The sequence below is a fragment of the Zootoca vivipara genome, chromosome 4 (genome assembly GCF_965207765.1).
Source record: "Zootoca vivipara chromosome 4, rZooViv2.hap1.1, whole genome shotgun sequence".
Classification (NCBI taxonomy): Eukaryota; Metazoa; Chordata; class Lepidosauria; order Squamata; family Lacertidae; genus Zootoca; species Zootoca vivipara.
The window spans coordinates 1,515,632-1,534,468 of NC_142587.1; positions in this window are offsets into that span (position 1 = coordinate 1,515,632).

An 18,837-nucleotide genomic window follows, 5' to 3' on the forward strand; every position below is an offset into this window, starting at 1 on the left:
CCACCAATGTTTTCTGCTTCAATTTGACTCATTTTACAAAGATGCTTATTTCTTGAGTGAATATGCAGTTCTACTCAAGAGTAAGCAACTAAGCGAAATAAAGCCATGGAACGCTTATTTGCCTTCTATCTATGCATTCTGACACTCCAACAATGTTTTCTACTTCAATTTGGCTCATTTTACAAAGATGCTTATTTCTGGCGTGAACATGCAGTTCTACTCAAGAGTAAGCCACTAAGCGAAATAAAGCCATGGAACGTTTATTTGCCTTCTATCTATGCATTCTGACACTCCACCAATGTGTTCTGCTTCAATTTCACTCATTTTACAAAGATGCTTATTTCTTGAGTGAATATGCAGTTCTACTCAAGAGTAAGCAACTAAGCGAAATAAAGCCATGGAATGATTATTTGCCTTCTATCTATGCATTATGATACTCCAACAATTTGTTCTGCTTCAATTTGACTCATTTTACAAAGATGCTTATTTCTGGAGTGAACATGCAGTTCTACTCAAGAGTAAGCAACTAAGCGAAATAAAGCCATGGAACGCTTATTTTCCTTCTATCTATGCATTCTACCACTCTAACAATGTTTTCTGCTTCAATTTGGCTCATTTTACAAACATGCTTATTCCTGGAGTGAACAAGCAGTTCTACTCAAGAATAAGCAACTAAGCGAAATAAAGCCATGGAACGCTTATTTGCCTTCTATCTATGCATTCTGACACTCCACCAATGTGTTCTGCTTCAATTTGACTCATTTCACAAAGATGCTTAATTCTGGCGTGAACATGCAGTTCTACTCAAGAGTAAGCAACTGAGCGAAATAAAGCCATGGAACGCTTATTTGCCTTCTATCTATGCATTCTGACACTCCAGCAATGTGTTCTGCTTCAATTTGACTCATTTCACAAAGATGCTTAATTCTGGCGTGAACATGCAGTTCTACTCAAGAATAAGGAACTAAGCGAAATAAAGCCATGGAACGCTTATTTGCCTTCTATCTATGCATTATGACACTCCAGCAATGTGTTCTGCTTCAATTTGACTCATTTCACAAAGATGCTTATTCCTGGAGTGAACAAGCAGTTCTACTCAAGAATAAGGAACTAAGCGAAATAAAGCCATGGAACGCTTATTTGCCTTCTATCTATGCATTATGACACTCCAGCAATGTGTTCTGCTTCAATTTGACTCATTTTACAAAGATGCTTATTTCTTGAGTGAATATGCAGTTCTACTCAAGAGTAAGCAACTAAGCGAAATAAAGCCATGGAACGCTTATTTGCCTTCTATCTATGCATTATGATACTCCAACAATGTTTTCTGCTTCAATTTGGCTCATTTTACAAACATGCTTATTCCTGGAGTGAACAAGCAGTTCTACTCAAGAATAAGCAACTAAGCGAAATAAAGCCATGGAACGCTTATTTGCCTTCTATCTATGCATTCTGACACTCCAACAATGTGTTCTGCTTCAATTTGACTCATTTTACAAAGATGCTTATTTCTGGAGTGAACATGGAGTTCTACTCAAGAGTAAGCAACTGAGCGAAATAAAGCCATGGAACGCTTATTTGCCTTCTATCTATGCATTCTGACACTCCAGCAATGTGTTCTGCTTCAATTTGACTCATTTCACAAAGATGCTTATTTCTGGAGTGAACATGGAGTTCTACTCAAGAGTAAGCAACTAAGCGAAATCAATCCATGGAACGCTTATTTGCCTTCTATCTGTGCATTCTGACACTCCAACAATGTTTTCTGCTTCAATTTGACTCATTTTACAAAGATGCTTATTCCTGGAGTGAACAAGCAGTTCTACTCAAGAATAAGCAACTAAGCGAAATAAAGCCATGGAACGCTTATTTGCCTTCTATATATGCATTCTGACACTCCACCAATGTGTTCTGCTTCAATTTGACTCATTTTACAAAGATGCTTATTTCTTGAGTGAATATGCAGTTCTACTCAAGAGTAAGCAACTAAGCGAAATAAAGCCATGGAACGCTTATTTGCCTTCTATCTATGCATTCTGACACTCCAACAATATTTTCTACTTCAATTTGGCTCATTTTACAAAGATGCTTAATTCTGGCGTGAACATGCAGTTCTACTCAAGAGTAAGCAACTAAGCGAAATAAAGCGATAGAACGCTTATTCGCCTTCTATCTGTGCATTCTGACACTCCAACAATGTTTTCTGCTTCAATTTGACTCATTTTACAAAGATGCTTATTCCTGGAGTGAACAAGCAGTTCTACTCAAGAGTAAGCAACTAAGCGAAATAAAGCCATGGAACGCTTATTTGCCTTCTATCTATGCATTCTGACACTCCAACAATGTTTTCTGCTTCAATTTGGCTCATTTTACAAACATGCTTATTCCTGGAGTGAACAAGCAGTTCTACTCAAGAATAAGCAACTAAGCGAAATAAAGCCATGGAACAATTATTTGACTTCTATCTGTGCATTCTGACACTCCACCAATGTGTTCTGCTTCAATTTGACTCATTTCACAAAGATGCTTAATTCTGGCGTGAACATGCAGTTCTACTCAAGAGTAAGCAACTAAGCGAAATAAAGCGATAGAACGCTTATTTGCCTTCTATCTGTGCATTCTGACACTCCAACAATGTGTTCTGCTTCAATTTGACTCATTTTACAAAGATGCTTATTTCTGGAGTGAACATGCAGTTCTACTCAAGAATAAGCAACTAAGCGAAATAAAGCCATGGAACGCTTATTTGCCTTCTATCTATGCATTCTGACACTCCAACAATGTGTTCTGCTTCAATTTGATTCATTTTACAAAGATGCTTATTTCTTGAGTGAATATGCAGTTCTACTCAAGAGTAAGCCACTAAGCGAAATAAAGCCATGGAACGCTTATTTGCCTTCTATCTAGGCATTCTGACACTCCACCAATGTGTTCTGCTTCAATTTGACTCATTTCACAAAGATGCTTAATTCTGGCGTGAACATGCAGTTCTACTCAAGAGTAAGCAACTAAGCGAAATAAAGCGATAGAACGCTTATTTGCCTTCTATCTGTGCATTCTGACACTCCAAGGATGTTTTCTGCTTCAATTTGACTCATTTTACAAAGATGCTTATTTCTTGAGTGAATATGCAGTTCTACTCAAGAGTAAGCAACTAAGCGAAATAAAGCCATGGAACGCTTATTTGCCTTCTATCTATGCATTCTGACACTCCAACAATATTTTCTACTTCAATTTGGCTCATTTTACAAAGATGCTTAATTCTGGCGTGAACATGCAGTTCTACTCAAGAGTAAGCAACTAAGCGAAATAAAGCGATAGAACGCTTATTCGCCTTCTATCTGTGCATTCTGACACTCCAACAATGTTTTCTGCTTCAATTTGACTCATTTTACAAAGATGCTTATTCCTGGAGTGAACAAGCAGTTCTACTCAAGAGTAAGCAACTAAGCGAAATAAAGCCATGGAACGCTTATTTGCCTTCTATCTATGCATTCTGACACTCCAACAATGTTTTCTGCTTCAATTTGGCTCATTTTACAAACATGCTTATTCCTGGAGTGAACAAGCAGTTCTACTCAAGAATAAGCAACTAAGCGAAATAAAGCCATGGAACAATTATTTGACTTCTATCTGTGCATTCTGACACTCCACCAATGTGTTCTGCTTCAATTTGACTCATTTCACAAAGATGCTTAATTCTGGCGTGAACATGCAGTTCTACTCAAGAGTAAGCAACTAAGCGAAATAAAGCGATAGAACGCTTATTTGCCTTCTATCTGTGCATTCTGACACTCCAACAATGTGTTCTGCTTCAATTTGACTCATTTCACAAAGATGCTTAATTCTGGCGTGAACATGCAGTTCTACTCAAGAATAAGCAACTAAGCGAAATAAAGCCATGGAACGCTTATTTGCCTTCTATCTATGCATTCTGACACTCCAACAATGTCTTCTACTTAAATTTGGCTCATTTTACAAAGATGCTTATTTCTGGCGTGAACATGCAGTTCTACTCAAGAGTAAGCCACTAAGCGAAATAAAGCCATGGAACGTTTATTCGCCTTCTATCTATGCATTATGATACTCCAACAATGTGTTCTGCTTCAATTTGACTCATTTTACAAAGATGCTTATTTCTGGAGTGAACATGCAGTTCTACTCAAGAGTAAGCAACTAAGCGAAATAAAGCCATGGAACGCTTATTTGCCTTCTATCTATGCATTCTGACACTCCAACAATGTTTTCTGCTTCAATTTGGCTCATTTTACAAACATGCTTATTCCTGGAGTGAACAAGCAGTTCTACTCAAGAATAAGCATCTAAGCGAAATAAAGCCATGGAACGCTTATTTGACTTCTACCTGTGCATTCTGACACTCCACCAATGTGTTCTGCTTCAATTTGACTCATTTCACAAAGATGCTTAATTCTGGCGTGAACATGCAGTTCTACTCAAGAGTAAGCAACTAAGCGAAATAAAGCGATAGAACGCTTATTTGCCTTCTATCTGTGCATTCTGACACTCCAACAATGTGTTCTGCTTCAATTTGACTCATTTTACAAAGATGCTTATTTCTGGAGTGAACATGGAGTTCTACTCAAGAGTAAGCAACTGAGCGAAATAAAGCCATGGAACGCTTATTTGCCTTCTATCTATGCATTCTGACACTCAAGCAATGTGTTCTGCTTCAATTTGACTCATTTCACAAAGATGCTTAATTCTGGCGTGAACATGCAGTTCTACTCAAGAGTTAGCAACTAAGCGAAATCAAGCCATGGAACGCTTATTTGCCTTCTATCTGTGCATTCTGACACTCCAAGAATGTTTTCTGCTTCAATTTGACTCATTTTACAAAGATGCTTATTCCTGGAGTGAACAAGCAGTTCTACTCAAGAATAAGCAACTAAGCGAAATAAAGCCATGGAACGCTTATTTGACTTCTATCTGTGCATTCTGACACTCCACCAATGTTTTCTGCTTCAATTTGACTCATTTTACAAAGATGCTTATTTCTTGAGTGAATATGCAGTTCTACTCAAGAGTAAGCAACTAAGCGAAATAAAGCCATGGAACGCTTATTTGCCTTCTATCTATGCATTCTGACACTCCAACAATGTTTTCTACTTCAATTTGGCTCATTTTACAAAGATGCTTATTTCTGGCGTGAACATGCAGTTCTACTCAAGAGTAAGCCACTAAGCGAAATAAAGCCATGGAACGTTTATTCGCCTTCTATCTATGCATTCTGACACTCCACCAATGTGTTCTGCTTCAATTTGACTCATTTCACAAAGATGCTTAATTCTGGCGTGAACATGCAGTTCTACTCAAGAGCAAGCAACTAAGCGAAATAAAGCGATAGAACGCTTATTTGCCTTCTATCTATGCATTCTGACACTCCACCAATGTGTTCTGCTTCAATTTGACTCATTTTACAAAGATGCTTATTTCTTGAGTGAATATGCAGTTCTACTCAAGAGTAAGCAACTAAGCGAAATAAAGCCATGGAATGCTTATTTGCCTTCTATCTATGCATTATGATACTCCAACAATTTGTTCTGCTTCAATTTGACTCATTTTACAAAGATGCTTATTTCTGGAGTGAACATGCAGTTCTACTCAAGAGTAAGCAACTAAGCGAAATAAAGCCATGGAACGCTTATTTTCCTTCTATCTATGCATTCTGACACTCTAACAATGTTTTCTGCTTCAATTTGGCTCATTTTACAAACATGCTTATTCCTGGAGTGAACAAGCAGTTCTACTCAAGAATAAGCAACTAAGCGAAATAAAGCCATGGAACGCTTATTTGCCTTCTATCTATGCATTCTGACACTCCACCAATGTGTTCTGCTTCAATTTGACTCATTTCACAAAGATGCTTAATTCTGGCGTGAACATGCAGTTCTACTCAAGAGTAAGCAACTGAGCGAAATAAAGCCATGGAACGCTTATTTGCCTTCTATCTATGCATTCTGACACTCCAGCAATGTGTTCTGCTTCAATTTGACTCATTTCACAAAGATGCTTAATTCTGGCGTGAACATGCAGTTCTACTCAAGAGTTAGCAACTGAGCGAAATAAAGCCATGGAACGCTTATTTGCCTTCTATCTATGCATTCTGACACTCCACCAATGTGTTCTGCTTCAATTTGACTCATTTCACAAAGATGCTTAATTCTGGCGTGAACATGCAGTTCTACTCAAGAGTTAGCAACTAAGCGAAATCAATCCATGGAACGCTTATTTGCCTTCTATCTGTGCATTCTGACACTCCAAGAATATTTTCTGCTTCAATTTGACTCATTTTACAAAGATGCTTATTCCTGGAGTGAACAAGCAGTTCTACTCAAGAATAAGGAACTAAGCGAAATAAAGCCATGGAACGCTTATTTGCCTTCTATCTATGCATTATGACACTCCAACAATGTGTTCTGCTTCAATTTGACTCATTTTACAAAGATGCTTATTTCTGGAGTGAACATGCAGTTCTACTCAAGAGTAAGCAACTAAGCGAAATAAAGCCATGGAACGCTTATTTGCCTTATATCTATGCATTCTGACACTCCAACAATGTTTTCTGCTTCAATGTGGCTCATTTCACAAAGATCCTTATTTCTGGCGTGAACATGCAGTTCTACTCAAGAGTAAGCAACTAAGCGAAATAAAGCCATGGAACGCTTATTTGCCTTCTATCTATGCATTCTGACACTCCAACAATGTGTTCTGCTTCAATTTGATTCATTTTACAAAGATGCTTAATTCTGGCGTGAACATGCAGTTCTACTCAAGAGCAAGCAACTAAGCGAAATAAAGCGATAGAACGCTTATTTGCCTTCTATCTATGCATTCTGACACTCCACCAATGTGTTCTGCTTCAATTTGACTCATTTTACAAAGATGCTTATTTCTTGAGTGAATATGCAGTTCTACTCAAGAGTAAGCAACTAAGCGAAATAAAGCCATGGAATGCTTATTTGCCTTCTATCTATGCATTATGATACTCCAACAATTTGTTCTGCTTCAATTTGACTCATTTCACAAAGATGCTTATTTCTGGAGTGAACATGCAGTTCTACTCAAGAGTAAGGAACTAAGCGAAATAAAGCCATGGAACGCTTATTTGCCTTCTATCTATGCATTCTGACACTCTAACAATGTTTTCTGCTTCAATTTGGCTCATTTTACAAACATGCTTATTCCTGGAGTGAACAAGCAGTTCTACTCAAGAATAAGCAACTAAGCGAAATAAAGCCATGGAACGCTTATTTGCCTTCTATCTATGCATTCTGACACTCCACCAATGTGTTCTGCTTCAATTTGACTCATTTCACAAAGATGCTTAATTCTGGCGTGAACATGCAGTTCTACTCAAGAGTAAGCAACTAAGCGAAATAAAGCGATAGAACGCTTATTCGCCTTCTATCTGTGCATTCTGACACGCCAACAATGTGTTCTGCTTCAATTTGACTCATTTTACAAAGATGCTTATTTCTGGAGTGAACATGGAGTTCTACTCAAGAGTAAGCAATTGAGCGAAATAAAGCCATGGAACGCTTATTTGCCTTCTATCTATGCATTCTGACACTCCACCAATGTGTTCTGCTTCAATTTGACTCATTTCACAAAGATGCTTAATTCTGGCGTGAACATGCAGTTCTACTCAAGAGTTAGCAACTAAGCGAAATCAAGCCATGGAACGCTTATTTGCCTTCTATCTGTGCATTCTGACACTCCAAGAATGTTTTCTGCTTCAATTTCACTCATTTTACAAAGATGCTTATTCCTGGAGTGAACAAGCAGTTCTACTCAAGAGTAAGCCACTAAGCGAAATAAAGCCATGGAACGTTTATTCGCCTTCTATCTATGCATTCTGACACTCCACCAATGTGTTCTGCTTCAATTTGACTCATTTCACAAAGATGCTTAATTCTGGCGTGAACATGCAGTTCTACTCAAGAGCAAGCAACTAAGCGAAATAAAGCGATAGAACGCTTATTTGCCTTCTATCTATGCATTCTGACACTCCACCAATGTGTTCTGCTTCAATTTGACTCATTTTACAAAGATGCTTATTTCTTGAGTGAATATGCAGTTCTACTCAAGAGTAAGCAACTAAGCGAAATAAAGCCATGGAACGCTTATTTGCCTTCTATCTATGCATTCTGACACTCTAACAATGTTTTCTGCTTCAATTTGGCTCATTTTACAAACATGCTTATTCCTGGAGTGAACAAGCAGTTCTACTCAAGAATAAGCAACTAAGCGAAATAAAGCCATGGAACGCTTATTTGCCTTCTATCTATGCATTCTGACACTCCACCAATGTGTTCTGCTTCAATTTGACTCATTTCACAAAGATGCTTAATTCTGGCGTGAACATGCAGTTCTACTCAAGAGTAAGCAACTAAGCGAAATAAAGCCATGGAACGCTTATTTGCCTTCTATCTATGCATTATGATACTCCAACAATTTGTTCTGCTTCAATTTGACTCATTTTACAAAGATGCTTATTTCTGGAGTGAACATGCAGTTCTACTCAAGAGTAAGCAACTAAGCGAAATAAAGCCATGGAACGCTTATTTGCCTTCTATCTATGCATTCTGACACTCTAACAATGTTTTCTGCTTCAATTTGGCTCATTTTACAAACATGCTTATTCCTGGAGTGAACAAGCAGTTCTACTCAAGAATAAGCAACTAAGCGAAATAAAGCCAGGGAACGCTTATTTGCCTTCTATCTATGCATTCTGACACTCCACCAATGTGTTCTGCTTCAATTTGACTCATTTCACAAAGATGCTTAATTCTGGCGTGAACATGCAGTTCTACTCAAGAGTAAGCAACTAAGCGAAATAAAGCGATAGAACACTTATTTGCCTTCTATCTGTGCATTCTGACACACCAACAATGTGTTCTGCTTCAATTTGACTCATTTTACAAAGATGCTTATTTCTGGAGTGAACATGGAGTTCTACTCAAGAGTAAGCAACTGAGCGAAATAAAGCCATGGAACGCTTATTTGCCTTCTATCTATGCATTCTGACACTCCACCAATGTGTTCTGCTTCAATTTGACTCATTTCACAAAGATGCTTAATTCTGGCGTGAACATGCAGTTCTACTCAAGAGTTAGCAACTAAGCGAAATCAATCCATGGAACGCTTATTTGCCTTCTATCTGTGCATTCTGACACTCCAAGAATGTTTTCTGCTTCAATTTGACTCATTTTACAAAGATGCTTATTCCTGGAGTGAACAAGCAGTTCTACTCAAGAATAAGGAACTAAGCGAAATAAAGCCATGGAACGCTTATTTGCCTTCTATCTATGCATTATGACACTCCAACAATGTGTTCTGCTTCAATTTGACTCATTTTACAAAGATGCTTATTTCTGGAGTGAACATGCAGTTCTACTCAAGAGTAAGCAACTAAGCGAAATAAAGCCATGGAACGCTTATTTGCCTTATATCTATGCATTCTGACACTCCAACAATGTTTTCTGCTTCAATGTGGCTCATTTCACAAAGATCCTTATTTCTGGCGTGAACATGCAGTTCTACTCAAGAGTAAGCAACTAAGCGAAATAAAGCCATGGAACGCTTATTTGCCTTCTATCTATGCATTCTGACACTCCAACAATGTGTTCTGCTTCAATTTGATTCATTTTACAAAGATGCTTATTTCTTGAGTGAATATGCAGTTCTACTCAAGAGTAAGCCACTAAGCGAAATAAAGCCATGGAACGCTTATTTGCCTTCTATCTAGGCATTCTGACACTCCACCAATGTGTTCTGCTTCAATTTGACTCATTTCACAAAGATGCTTAATTCTGGCGTGAACATGCAGTTCTACTCAAGAGTAAGCAACTAAGCGAAATAAAGCGATAGAACGCTTATTTGCCTTCTATCTGTGCATTCTGACACTCCAAGGATGTTTTCTGCTTCAATTTGACTCATTTTACAAAGATGCTTATTCCTGGAGTGAACAAGCAGTTCTACTCAAGAATAAGCAACTAAGCGAAATAAAGCCATGGAACGCTTATTTGCCTTCTATATATGCATTCTGACACTCCACCAATGTGTTCTGCTTCAATTTGACTCATTTTACAAAGATGCTTATTTCTTGAGTGAATATGCAGTTCTACTCAAGAGTAAGCAACTAAGCGAAATAAAGCCATGGAACGCTTATTTGCCTTCTATCTATGCATTCTGACACTCCACCAATGTGTTCTGCTTCAATTTGACTCATTTCACAAAGATGCTTAATTCTGGCGTGAACATGCAGTTCTACTCAAGAGTTAGCAACTAAGCGAAATCAATCCATGGAACGCTTATTTGCCTTCTATCTGTGCATTCTGACACTCCAAGAATGTTTTCTGCTTCAATTTGACTCATTTTACAAAGATGCTTATTTCTGGAGTGAACAAGCAGTTCTACTCAAGAATAAGGAACTAAGCGAAATAAAGCCATGGAACGCTTATTTGCCTTCTATCTATGCATTCTGACACTCCAACAATGTTTTCTGCTTCAATTTGGCTCATTTTACAAACATGCTTATTCCTGGAGTGAACAAGCAGTTCTACTCAAGAGTAAGCAACTAAGCGAAATAAAGCCATGGAACGCTTATTTGCCTTCTATCTATGCATTCTGACACTCCAACAATATTTTCTACTTCAATTTGGCTCATTTTACAAAGATGCTTAATTCTGGCGTGAACATGCAGTTCTACTCAAGAGTAAGCAACTAAGCGAAATAAAGCCATGGAACGCTTATTTGCCTTCTATCTATGCATTCTGACACTCCAACAATGTTTTCTGCTTCAATTTGGCTCATTTTACAAACATGCTTATTCCTGGAGTGAACAAGCAGTTCTACTCAAGAATAAGCAACTAAGCGAAATAAAGCCATGGAACAATTATTTGACTTCTATCTGTGCATTCTGACACTCCACCAATGTGTTCTGCTTCAATTTGACTCATTTCACAAAGATGCTTAATTCTGGCGTGAACATGCAGTTCTACTCAAGAGTAAGCAACTAAGCGAAATAAAGCGATAGAACGCTTATTTGCCTTCTATCTGTGCATTCTGACACTCCAACAATGTGTTCTGCTTCAATTTGACTCATTTCACAAAGATGCTTAATTCTGGCGTGAACATGCAGTTCTACTCAAGAGTTAGCAACTAAGCGAAATCAAGCCATGGAACGCTTATTTGCCTTCTATCTGTGCATTCTGACACTCCAAGAATGTTTTCTGCTTCAATTTGACTCATTTTACAAAGATGCTTATTTCTTGAGTGAATATGCAGTTCTACTCAAGAGTAAGCAACTAAGCGAAATAAAGCCATGGAACGCTTATTTGCCTTCTATCTATGCATTCTGACACTCCAACAATGTCTTCTACTTCAATTTGGCTCATTTTACAAAGATGCTTATTTCTGGCGTGAACATGCAGTTCTACTCAAGAGTAAGCCACTAAGCGAAATAAAGCCATGGAACGTTTATTCGCCTTCTATCTATGCATTATGATACTCCAACAATGTGTTCTGCTTCAATTTGACTCATTTTACAAAGATGCTTATTTCTGGAGTGAACATGCAGTTCTACTCAAGAGTAAGCAACTAAGCGAAATAAAGCCATGGAACGCTTATTTGCCTTCTATCTATGCATTCTGACACTCCAACAATGTTTTCTGCTTCAATTTGGCTCATTTTACAAACATGCTTATTCCTGGAGTGAACAAGCAGTTCTACTCAAGAATAAGCAACTAAGCGAAATAAAGCCATGGAACGCTTATTTGACTTCTACCTGTGCATTCTGACACTCCACCAATGTGTTCTGCTTCAATTTGACTCATTTCACAAAGATGCTTAATTCTGGCGTGAACATGCAGTTCTACTCAAGAGTAAGCAACTAAGCGAAATAAAGCGATAGAACGCTTATTTGCCTTCTATCTGTGCATTCTGACACTCCAACAATGTGTTCTGCTTCAATTTGACTCATTTTACAAAGATGCTTATTTCTGGAGTGAACATGGAGTTCTACTCAAGAGTAAGCAACTGAGCGAAATAAAGCCATGGAACGCTTATTTGCCTTCTATCTATGCATTCTGACACTCAAGCAATGTGTTCTGCTTCAATTTGACTCATTTCACAAAGATGCTTAATTCTGGCGTGAACATGCAGTTCTACTCAAGAGTTAGCAACTAAGCGAAATCAAGCCATGGAACGCTTATTTGCCTTCTATCTGTGCATTCTGACACTCCAAGAATGTTTTCTGCTTCAATTTGACTCATTTTACAAAGATGCTTATTCCTGGAGTGAACAAGCAGTTCTACTCAAGAATAAGCAACTAAGCGAAATAAAGCCATGGAACGCTTATTTGACTTCTATCTGTGCATTCTGACACTCCACCAATGTTTTCTGCTTCAATTTGACTCATTTTACAAAGATGCTTATTTCTTGAGTGAATATGCAGTTCTACTCAAGAGTAAGCAACTAAGCGAAATAAAGCCATGGAACGCTTATTTGCCTTCTATCTATGCATTCTGACACTCCAACAATGTTTTCTACTTCAATTTGGCTCATTTTACAAAGATGCTTATTTCTGGCGTGAACATGCAGTTCTACTCAAGAGTAAGCCACTAAGCGAAATAAAGCCATGGAACGTTTATTTGCCTTCTATCTATGCATTCTGACACTCCACCAATGTGTTCTGCTTCAATTTCACTCATTTTACAAAGATGCTTATTTCTTGAGTGAATATGCAGTTCTACTCAAGAGTAAGCAACTAAGCGAAATAAAGCCATGGAATGCTTATTTGCCTTCTATCTATGCATTATGATACTCCAACAATTTGTTCTGCTTCAATTTGACTCATTTTACAAAGATGCTTATTTCTGGAGTGAACATGCAGTTCTACTCAAGAGTAAGCAACTAAGCGAAATAAAGCCATGGAACGCTTATTTTCCTTCTATCTATGCATTCTGACACTCTAACAATGTTTTCTGCTTCAATTTGGCTCATTTTACAAACATGCTTATTCCTGGAGTGAACAAGCAGTTCTACTCAAGAATAAGCAACTAAGCGAAATAAAGCCATGGAACGCTTATTTGCCTTCTATCTATGCATTCTGACACTCCACCAATGTGTTCTGCTTCAATTTGACTCATTTCACAAAGATGCTTATTTCTGGAGTGAACATGGAGTTCTACTCAAGAGTAAGCAACTAAGCGAAATCAATCCATGGAACGCTTATTTGCCTTCTATCTGTGCATTCTGACACTCCAACAATGTTTTCTGCTTCAATTTGACTCATTTTACAAAGATGCTTATTCCTGGAGTGAACAAGCAGTTCTACTCAAGAATAAGCAACTAAGCGAAATAAAGCCATGGAACGCTTATTTGCCTTCTATATATGCATTCTGACACTCCACCAATGTGTTCTGCTTCAATTTGACTCATTTTACAAAGATGCTTATTTCTTGAGTGAATATGCAGTTCTACTCAAGAGTAAGCAACTAAGCGAAATAAAGCCATGGAACGCTTATTTGCCTTCTATCTATGCATTCTGACACTCCAACAATATTTTCTACTTCAATTTGGCTCATTTTACAAAGATGCTTAATTCTGGCGTGAACATGCAGTTCTACTCAAGAGTAAGCAACTAAGCGAAATAAAGCGATAGAACGCTTATTCGCCTTCTATCTGTGCATTCTGACACTCCAACAATGTTTTCTGCTTCAATTTGACTCATTTTACAAAGATGCTTATTCCTGGAGTGAACAAGCAGTTCTACTCAAGAGTAAGCAACTAAGCGAAATAAAGCCATGGAACGCTTATTTGCCTTCTATCTATGCATTCTGACACTCCAACAATGTTTTCTGCTTCAATTTGGCTCATTTTACAAACATGCTTATTCCTGGAGTGAACAAGCAGTTCTACTCAAGAATAAGCAACTAAGCGAAATAAAGCCATGGAACAATTATTTGACTTCTATCTGTGCATTCTGACACTCCACCAATGTGTTCTGCTTCAATTTGACTCATTTCACAAAGATGCTTAATTCTGGCGTGAACATGCAGTTCTACTCAAGAGTAAGCAACTAAGCGAAATAAAGCGATAGAACGCTTATTTGCCTTCTATCTGTGCATTCTGACACTCCAACAATGTGTTCTGCTTCAATTTGACTCATTTCACAAAGATGCTTAATTCTGGCGTGAACATGCAGTTCTACTCAAGAGTTAGCAACTAAGTGAAATCAAGCCATGGAACGCTTATTTGCCTTCTATCTGTGCATTCTGACACTCCAAGAATGTTTTCTGCTTCAATTTGACTCATTTTACAAAGATGCTTATTTCTTGAGTGAATATGCAGTTCTACTCAAGAGTAAGCAACTAAGCGAAATAAAGCCATGGAACGCTTATTTGCCTTCTATCTATGCATTCTGACACTCCAACAATGTCTTCTACTTCAATTTGGCTCATTTTACAAAGATGCTTATTTCTGGCGTGAACATGCAGTTCTACTCAAGAGTAAGCCACTAAGCGAAATAAAGCCATGGAACGTTTATTCGCCTTCTATCTATGCATTATGATACTCCAACAATGTGTTCTGCTTCAATTTGACTCATTTTACAAAGATGCTTATTCCTGGAGTGAACAAGCAGTTCTACTCAAGAATAAGCAACTAAGCGAAATAAAGCCATGGAACGCTTAGTTGCCTTCTATATATGCATTCTGACACTCCACCAATGTGTTCTGCTTCAATTTGACTCATTTTACAAAGATGCTTATTTCTTGAGTGAATATGCAGTTCTACTCAAGAGTAAGCAACTAAGCGAAATAAAGCCATGGAACGCTTATTTGCCTTCTATCTATGCATTCTGACACTCCAACAATATTTTCTACTTCAATTTGGCTCATTTTACAAAGATGCTTAATTCTGGCGTGAACATGCAGTTCTACTCAAGAGTAAGCAACTAAGCGAAATAAAGCGATAGAACGCTTATTCGCCTTCTATCTGTGCATTCTGACACTCCAACAATTTTTTCTGCTTCAATTTGGCTCATTTTACAAACATGCTTATTCCTGGAGTGAACAAGCAGTTCTACTCAAGAATAAGCAACTAAGCGAAATAAAGCCATGGAACAATTATTTGACTTCTATCTGTGCATTCTGACACTCCACCAATGTGTTCTGCTTCAATTTGACTCATTTCACAAAGATGCTTAATTCTGGTGTGAACATGCAGTTCTACTCAAGAGTAAGCAACTAAGCGAAATAAAGCGATAGAACGCTTATTTGCCTTCTATCTGTGCATTCTGACACTCCAACAATGTGTTCTGCTTCAATTTGACTCATTTCACAAAGATGCTTAATTCTGGCGTGAACATGCAGTTCTACTCAAGAGTTAGCAACTAAGTGAAATCAAGCCATGGAACGCTTATTTGCCTTCTATCTGTGCATTCTGACACTCCAAGAATGTTTTCTGCTTCAATTTGACTCATTTTACAAAGATGCTTATTTCTTGAGTGAATATGCAGTTCTACTCAAGAGTAAGCAACTAAGCGAAATAAAGCCATGGAACGCTTATTTGCCTTCTATCTATGCATTCTGACACTCCAACAATGTCTTCTACTTCAATTTGGCTCATTTTACAAAGATGCTTATTTCTGGCGTGAACATGCAGTTCTACTCAAGAGTAAGCCACTAAGCGAAATAAAGCCATGGAACGTTTATTCGCCTTCTATCTATGCATTATGATACTCCAACAATGTGTTCTGCTTCAATTTGACTCATTTTACAAAGATGCTTATTTCTGGAGTGAACATGCAGTTCTACTCAAGAGTAAGCAACTAAGCGAAATAAAGCCATGGAATGCTTATTTGCCTTCTATCTATGCATTCTGACACTCCAACAATGTTTTCTGCTTCAATTTGGCTCATTTTACAAACATGCTTATTCCTGGAGTGAACAAGCAGTTCTACTCAAGAATAAGCAACTAAGCGAAATAAAGCCATGGTACACTTATTTGCCTTCTATCTATGCATTCTGACACTCAAGCAATGTGTTCTGCTTCAATTTGACTCATTTCACAAAGATGCTTAATTCTGGCGTGAACATGCAGTTCTACTCAAGAGTTAGCAACTAAGCGAAATCAAGCCATGGAACGCTTATTTGCCTTCTATCTGTGCATTCTGACACTCCAAGAATGTTTTCTGCTTCAATTTGACTCATTTTACAAAGATGCTTATTCCTGGAGTGAACAAGCAGTTCTACTCAAGAATAAGCAACTAAGCGAAATAAAGCCATGGAACGCTTATTTGACTTCTATCTGTGCATTCTGACACTCCACCAATGTGTTCTGCTTCAATTTGACTCATTTCACAAAGATTCTTAATTCTGGCGTGAACATGCAGTTCTACTCAAGAGTAAGCAACTAAGCGAAATAAAGCGATAGAACGCTTATTTGCCTTCTATCTGTGCATTCTGACACTCCAACAATGTGTTCTGCTTCAATTTGACTCATTTCACAAAGATGCTTAATTCTGGCGTGAACATGCAGTTCTACTCAAGAGTTAGCAACTAAGCGAAATCAAGCCATGGAACGCTTATTTGCCTTCTATCTGTGCATTCTGACACTCCAAGAATGTTTTCTGCTTCAATTTGACTCATTTTACAAAGATGCTTATTTCTTGAGTGAATATGCAGTTCTACTCAAGAGTAAGCAACTAAGCGAAATAAAGCCATGGAACGCTTATTTGCCTTCTATCTATGCATTCTGAAACTCCAACAATGTTTTCTACTTCAATTTGGCTCATTTTACAAAGATGCTTATTTCTGGCGTGAACATGCAGTTCTACTCAAGAGTAACCACTAAGCGAAATAAAGCCATGGAACGTTTATTCGCCTTCTATCTATGCATTCTGACACTCCACCAATGTGTTCTGCTTCAATTTGACTCATTTCACGAAGATGCTTAATTCTGGCGTGAACATGCAGTTCTACTCAAGAGCAAGCAACTAAGCGAAATAAAGCGAGAGAACGCTTATTTGCCTTCTATCTATGCATTCTGACACTCCACCAATGTGTTCTGCTTCAATTTGACTCATTTTACAAAGATGCTTATTTCTTGAGTGAATATGCAGTTCTACTCAAGAGTAAGCAACTAAGCGAAATAAAGCCATGGAATGCTTATTTGCCTTCTATCTATGCATTATGATACTCCAACAATTTGTTCTGCTTCAATTTGACTCATTTTACAAAGATGCTTATTTCTGGAGTGAACATGCAGTTCTACTCAAGAGTAAGCAACTAAGCGAAATAAAGCCATGGAACGCTTATTTGCCTTCTATCTATGCGCTCTGACACTCTAACAATGTTTTCTGCTTCAATTTGGCTCATTTTACAAACATGCTTATTCCTGGAGTGAACAAGCAGTTCTACTCAAGAATAAGCAACTAAGCGAAATAAAGCCATGGAACGCTTATTTGCCTTCTATCTATGCATTCTGACACTCCACCAATGTGTTCTGCTTCAATTTGACTCATTTCACAAAGATGCTTAATTCTGGCGTGAACATGCAGTTCTACTCAAGAGTAAGCAACTAAGCGAAATAAAGCGATAGAACGCTTATTTGCCTTCTATCTGTGCATTCTGACACGCCAACAATGTGTTCTGCTTCAATTTGACTCATTTTACAAAGATGCTTATTTCTGGAGTGAACATGGAGTTCTACTCAAGAGTAAGCAACTGAGCGAAATAAAGCCATGGAACGCTTATTTGCCTTCTATCTATGCATTCTGACACTCAAGCAATGTGTTCTGCTTCAATTTGACTCATTTCACAAAGATGCTTAATTCTGGCGTGAACATGCAGTTCTACTCAAGAGTTAGCAACTAAGCGAAATCAAGCCATGGAACGCTTATTTGCCTTCTATCTGTGCATTCTGACACTCCAAGAATGTTTTCTGCTTCAATTTCACTCATTTTACAAAGATGCTTATTCCTGGAGTGAACAAGCAGTTCTACTCAAGAATAAGGAACTAAGCGAAATAAAGCCATGGAACGCTTATTTGCCTTCTATCTATGCATTATGACACTCCACCAATGTGTTCTGCTTCAATTTGACTCATTTTACAAAGATGCTTATTTCTTGAGTGAATATGCAGTTCTACTCAAGAGTAAGCAACTAAGCGAAATAAAGCCATGGAACGCTTATTTGCCTTCTATCTATGCATTATGATACTCCAACAATGTGTTCTGCTTCAATTTGACTCATTTTACAAAGATGCTTATTTCTGGAGTGAACATGCAGTTCTACTCAAGAGTAAGCAACTAAGCGAAATAAAGCCATGGAACGCTTATTTGCCTTCTATCTATGCATTCTGACACTCTAACAATGTTTTCTGCTTCAATTTGGCTCATTTTACAAACATGCTTATTCCTGGAGTGAACAAGCAGTTCTACTCAAGAATAAGCAACTAAGCGAAATAAAGCCATGGAACGCTTATTTGCCTTCTATCTATGCATTCTGACACTCCACCAATGTGTTCTGCTTCAATTTGACTCATTTCACAAAGATGCTTAATTCTGGCGTGAACATGCAGTTCTACTCAAGAGTAAGCAACTAAGCGAAATAAAGCGATAAAACGCTTATTTGCCTTCTATCTGTGCATTCTGACACTCCAACAATGTGTTCTGCTTCAATTTGACTCATTTTACAAAGATGCTTATTTCTGGAGTGAACATGGAGTTCTACTCAAGAGTAAGCAACTGAGCGAAATAAAGCCATGGAACGCTTATTTGCCTTCTATCTATGCATTCTGACACTCCAG